The sequence below is a fragment of the Macrobrachium nipponense genome, chromosome 24 (genome assembly GCF_015104395.2).
Source record: "Macrobrachium nipponense isolate FS-2020 chromosome 24, ASM1510439v2, whole genome shotgun sequence".
In the NCBI taxonomy this organism is placed as follows: domain Eukaryota; kingdom Metazoa; phylum Arthropoda; class Malacostraca; order Decapoda; family Palaemonidae; genus Macrobrachium; species Macrobrachium nipponense.
Genome location: NC_061091.1, coordinates 72,917,575 through 72,923,574, shown reverse-complemented (window position 1 = coordinate 72,923,574; position 6,000 = coordinate 72,917,575). Strand labels below are relative to the sequence as shown.

The 6,000-nt window shown below is 48.2% G+C and overlaps 2 protein-coding genes across 2 annotated transcripts in view; one reads left to right on the top strand and one right to left on the bottom strand.

Annotated features, from left to right (window-relative positions):
- LOC135203512 (heterogeneous nuclear ribonucleoprotein U-like protein 1) overlaps positions 1 to 6,000 on the top strand; it is a 354,027-nt gene that overhangs the window by 92,460 nt on the left and 255,567 nt on the right. The gene's annotated exons all lie outside the window — the stretch shown is intronic.
- The window catches only part of LOC135205780 (piggyBac transposable element-derived protein 4-like), a 62,988-nt gene that overhangs the window by 2,176 nt on the left and 54,812 nt on the right, over positions 1 to 6,000 (bottom strand). The window lies entirely within an intron of this gene.

The window sequence follows — 6,000 nt, the reverse complement described above, 5'->3', positions numbered from 1 at the left end:
ACGATGCCAGACGTATGATGAACCCAAAAAAATATTACTGCTTATTTATTTACATTCAGACTTTTGGATTTATACTGTGTATAGTTTATACATGCACTCGCACACACACGTACACACACATATATATAGTCTCTCAATTATAGATAAAAAAAAAAGAAATTGTATTTAGAAACTTAGAAACACATTCTCCTGTTTCCATGAGGCCAGTCACATAGTTGACGCGCACATGATTGAATATTACTAAAATATAGGAGTTTTAGCTTACAATTGCGTTTTTCGACCATTTCGGTAGAGTCAAAGTTGACCGAAGGTTGAAATTTTGGCACTTATCGTTATTTATATGAAAATATTTCAAAACTGATAAAAACTACAACCATGGATTGTTTTTAGTTGTATTGTGCATGAAATTTGCACACTTTCCATATATAAAAACTTTATGTAACTGGCAAATTTAAAAATGGTGCAAACATTTAGGACAATCGCACGAAAAAATTTATCGGAAGAGTTACCGCGCGGACGTAAGGAAAAAGTTTTTTCATAAATTCACCATAAATCGAAATATTGTGCTAGAGACGTCCAATTTGTTGCAAAAGGAAGGCAAATGATTTAATATTACTAGAATATAAGAGTTTTAGTTTACAATTGCGTTTTTCGACCATTTCGGTAGAGTCAAAGTTGACCAAAGGTTGAAATTTTGGCACTTGTCATTATTTATATAAAAATATTTCAAAACTGATAAAAGCTACAATCATGAGTATTTTTTTTGTTGTATTCTACATTAAATTGCGCACATTTTCATATAAAATACTCCATATAACGGATAATTTAAAACGGTGCAAAAATTATGTCAAAGTGACGAAATAATTTTGAGATGTGTTACTGATACTTTTTGGTGCGATAAGAAAGAAATTCGCGCTTGCGCGCCTGCGTTACGATTGTAAACAAAACAACGCCTTGATCCGTGAACTCCCAGCATCCCCCAAGCCGCGTGATTCAAAAGTTTTCAGCTGGTAGGCCTATAAGTATTTTTCCGTGAATTTTTAAAAAAAGTTTTTTGAGTCGACGTTTAATACGTCCAATCGGCATACGGGAGACATTTTGATTCTACGTTTAATACGTCCAATCGGCGTAAGAGGGTTAATACCATGCATTGGGTTAAAATGATCTTTCTGCTTTGGCACTGTGCTAAGGGTACATAAAGGTCCAGAGAAAAAATGGCATCATCATTTTTCCACTTCCTGATATAGCTAAGAATGCATTCCTAATAGTTGCAAAAAATTAACATGCAAACCCAACGAGAATCCCAATCTGTTACATTGGCCCCCACACTAGTGCTGCTTGGCGAGAAAAGCCTCTCGTTCGCAGGAGATGATGGATAACTGCCAGCTGTGAAGACACAGGGAACGTACTGCCAGGTGGTACCGTTCTACATGCGGTTGACACAGCAGGTTGTGCCATGAAGGAATCTCTTGCAGTGCTTCTGAGAGACGAGTCAGCAGGTCCAGATACCAAATGGCCTAAGGCCATTTGGGTGCTACCAGAATCATCCGAACATTGCTGGTGACCAGCACCCTACTGACCACCTTGCAAATCAGGCAGAATGGGGAAAAGGTACAGACAAAGAGGTTGTCCCACGGGTGTTGGAAACCATCCTCTGCAGCTGCTCATAGGTCCGGAACAACTGAGTAGAAAACCTCAAGTTTTCTGTTGTGCCAGGTGGTGAACAGATCCACTACTTGACGGCCCCACAGGTCAAAGAGCTTTTCCGCCACGTCTGGGTAAAGAGACCATTCGGTCCCAATCACCTGATTCTGGCGGCTGAGCTCGTCTGCCACTACATTTGTCTTGCCTGGAATGTATCTGGCTGACAGCTCTACCGAGTGAGCTACGGCCCACTCGTGCACCTGCATCGTCAACTGGTGCAACGGGAGGGACACTAGGCCCCCTTTTGTTGACGTATGCCACTACTGTGGTGTTGTTGCTCATCAATACCACTGAGTGTCCCAGTCGTTCCCGGAACTCGTGAAGTGAGAGAAACGCAGCCTTGAGTTCCAGGAAGTTGATGTGAAGATGCCTGTCGTGATGGTTCCACACTCCTGCAACCAGCAACTCTTCCAGGTGTGCGCCCCAACCCTCGGTCGATGCGTCTGAGAACAGAACCATCTCCAGACGGGGGAGTGCGCAGGGGCACTCCTATTAAGAGGTTCCTGTCGCCAGGTCCTCCCTTACTTCCTCCATGAGAGGAACCAGGAAGGACTGTGGATCTCTTGCCTGTGACCAACACTCCTTTAGTCTCCATTGAAGAGACCGCAGGTGAAGACGCCCGTGAAGGACTAACTTCTCTGGTGACGACAGGTGACCAATCACGGCTTGCCACTGCTGAGCTGACTGTTCCTGTCGTGACAGGAACCATCTGGTTGCCTCCCTGAACCTGCTGATCCGTGAGTCTGCAGGGGAAGACTCGTGCTACTACTGTATCGATCAGCATGCCCAGGTACTTTATCCTCTGCTTGGGTTCGAGATCTGACTTCTCGACATTTACCACAATCCCCAGATCGCAGCATAAGTTAAGGAGTCGATCTCTGTCCTGTAGCAACTCAAGACCAGCCAATCATCGAGATACCTCAGAAGACGTATCCCGACCAAATGGGCCCAAGCCGACACCAGAATGAACACCTGTGGGGCAGTTGAGAGACCGAAACAAAGTGCCCTGAATTGGTACGCCGTCCCATCGAGGATAAAGCAGAGGTACTTCCTGGAGGATTGGTGGATAGGTATTTGAAAATACACATCCTTCAGGTCCACCAAAAGCAGGAAATCATTCTCCCTGATAGTCAAGTACTGAGCGTGTCATTTCCATCGTGAACTGAGTCTGGTGAATGAAACGGTTCAAGGGAGAGAGATCTATCACCAGTCTCCAGCCCCCTGTAGACTTCTCCACCAAGAAAAGTCAGCTGTAGAACCCCGGCGACTGATCTCGCATGATCTCGACAGCTCCTTTGCTCAGCATGGTCTTTACTTCTTGTGTCAGTGCTACGTCCCTGGCAGAACCGGGGACGTACGTCTGAAGGTGGACCGGGTGTGAGGTGAGGGGTGGCCTCGACTCAAAAGGGCAGTAGGTAACCCTCACGAAGGACATCCACTACCCAGGTCTCGGCTCCGTAGCACTGCCAAGTTGCCCAATGGCTTGCCAGGCAACCCCCCCTCTTCCTGCAGCATTTGAGGGGGGAATGCCGTCCCTAGCGTTTCCCTCTCTTCCCCTTCCACTTAGCCCCTTTCCCGCGAGAGAAGGAGGCTTGAGAGGAGGGCTGACGCTCACTTCTCGAAGAGAAAGAGGAAGGCTGGGTCTTCCCCCCTGCTACCCTCGACGGTGCTGACATCTTGGGAGTGGAGGAAGCGCTAGCTAAGCTCCGATGCTTACCCGCAATTGAACGAGACTGCCCACAAGTCTTCATAACTGCCTAGTGTACTCAGCGGTTGCTGTCCTCAGCTCTCCGCTTTTCCACCACAGCGTCCACCATCTCTCTGGGGAAGAGAGAGGAGGAACCCAGCAACGGTCTGTTGCGTAGACCCAATGTCACCTCTCAATCGGCTGCTCTGGTTATACAAGTCAAGGCTGCGTCCTGTCTCCTCAAAACCAGGTTGGCCCACATGTTGGCAGTCTGGTGGGCAAGGTAGGAGATGGCCCTACCTCCAGACTGGCAGAGTATCCTGAACACAGTCCTCCTCGGGAACGATTGCTCCCAAGGAAGCTGCAACTCTGAATACCGTGAGAGACCACAGATCTAGCCAGGAGACGGCCTGGAAAGCTGCCATGGCAGTGGCTTCGAGGGCCAATGCCTCTTGCTGTGAGAACCAGAGGTTCTCAGACAGCAGGTGATGAAGAGGCACTCCCGGAGTTAGACGAGCTAGCTCAGAGCCAACCTGCTTGGTCGGCAACGGGTCTACCGAAGGCACGTAGAAGCGCTGCTGATGAGGCAGAGGAGGGGGAAGCAGCTTGTCCAACCTGCTGGCCCTGAGTGAGGCCTCTTGTCCGGAGACAAAGGCGTTCACTTGGTCCAACACGCCATCGGCCAAGGAAGACCGGGGTAGTCCCACCGTCACTCTGGGTTCCTTCTTAGGACCCCAGAACGACTCCAACCTCAATGGAGGGTCAGAGGGAGCAACCACCGATCCTTCCCCGAGGTCATTGTGCTGACGAATCAGCTCAATGACCTCTGCATCACGGGGGTGATTGCGTCCTGAGGAGATGGACCGTCAGATCCATCCAGGCCGATCACTTCCCAAGACACTCTTCCTTCAGGAGGAAGAACCTTGCCAGACCCCTCGTGTGCTCCTCCAACCACTTGAGCGTACGATCTGTTTGGTCATAAGACTGATCCAGGCTTGTAGGCTCTCGTGGCCGGACTGTAAGGAGTGCACTCCTCACGGACACTCCTGTTCGTCTCGCTTCTACCGGTATGGCCCGAGGAGGTTGAAGTGACAGGTAAGGAAGCTCTGACGCTCCTACCCTGCCTACCAGCAGAGCCGGCAGGCTGGGAGGACTACAGGCAATTGCAAACCCACGGTGGCGATCGAGCTGCAGGTCTGGACAAGCGGTCTCCATGCGGAGAAACGCTGGACCGAGGACGGTAGTGTCGGTCTCATGAGTCAGGGTAGCTGCTACCAGTCGTGCGAGCCGTCTGGTTCCGGAGGGAGCAACGGTCGGGTAACTGGTAGCGTCCGCTAACGCGGTGAGAGCGAGCACTGTCCTCACGACGCGCCACGGTCCCCAGAAGCAGACGAGGCTGGTCCTGGTGACCGGGGAGACCTCTTCCCAGCCTCGATAAAATGATATTGTTATAATACAATAAAGTTTCATACATACTTACCTGGCAGATATATACATAGCTAAGACTCCGTCGTCCCCGACAGAAATTCAAATTTCGCGCCACTCGCTACAGGTAGGTCAGGTGATCTACCGGCCTGCCCTGGGCGGCAGGACTAGGAACCATTCCCGTTTTCTACTCATATATTTTCTCTTCCACCTGTCTCCTTGCGGGGAGGCTGGGTGGGCCCTAATCGTATATATCTGCCAGGTAAGTATGTATGAAACTTTATTGTATTATAACAATATCATTTTCATACAATCAACTTACCTGTCAGATATATACATAGCTGATTGGCACCCTTCGGTGGAGGGTAAGAGACAGCTACTACTGGAATAGACAGGTAAACAACATCTGTTGTAGGTATAAAATAAAAACCTTGGTTCCTACCTGATAGGTGGTAGACTTCGTGGGTGTTTTCCCCGAGTAGTCTGCATCACCTCAAGAAACTTTAGCGAGATATGTGATCTATGGCCAAGAATTCTTGTGGGTCTGCCGAAGGGGTCTTATCCACTTACTCGGCAGAGCCTGAAAGGACTTTGTCAATGGGTGCTGATCCACTTACATGACAACACACCTTATTAAGGAGCACACAACCAATCCCGACCACCTGATCCTAACCACCATGTTAGTATTAAAAATTGCTCCGAGTTATTCCCCAACTCTTCGCAACAACCGTAACTCAAACCACAATGCACACGCACACAATAATTTCAAAAAAAAATTTTATCTATTACAAGATATCACAAGAGTTCCTTACTGAACTGAAGTGACTGGCCGCTTGTGCGGCAACTGCACTTGTTCAGCAGAAAGTCTAGAACATATCTATTAGACTTAAGTAAAAAAAAAAAATTTAAGATAGTTGTCAGCTCCTGTACCCAGGATTTGTGCCCGCAGACACAAAAGGACCTAAGGAAAAAACATTTTTCATAGGTCACACACGCACGTCCTTCAAATAGTGAGCAGCAAACACAGAATTACATCTCCAATATGTCGCTTCCAAGATATTCTTCAGCGACATATTTCTCTGAAAAGAGAGAGACGTCGCCACTGCTCTCACTTCATGAGCTCTTACTCTCAGGAGTTTTAAAAAATCATCCGTGCAAGCCTTATGAGCGTCCGTAATTACGTT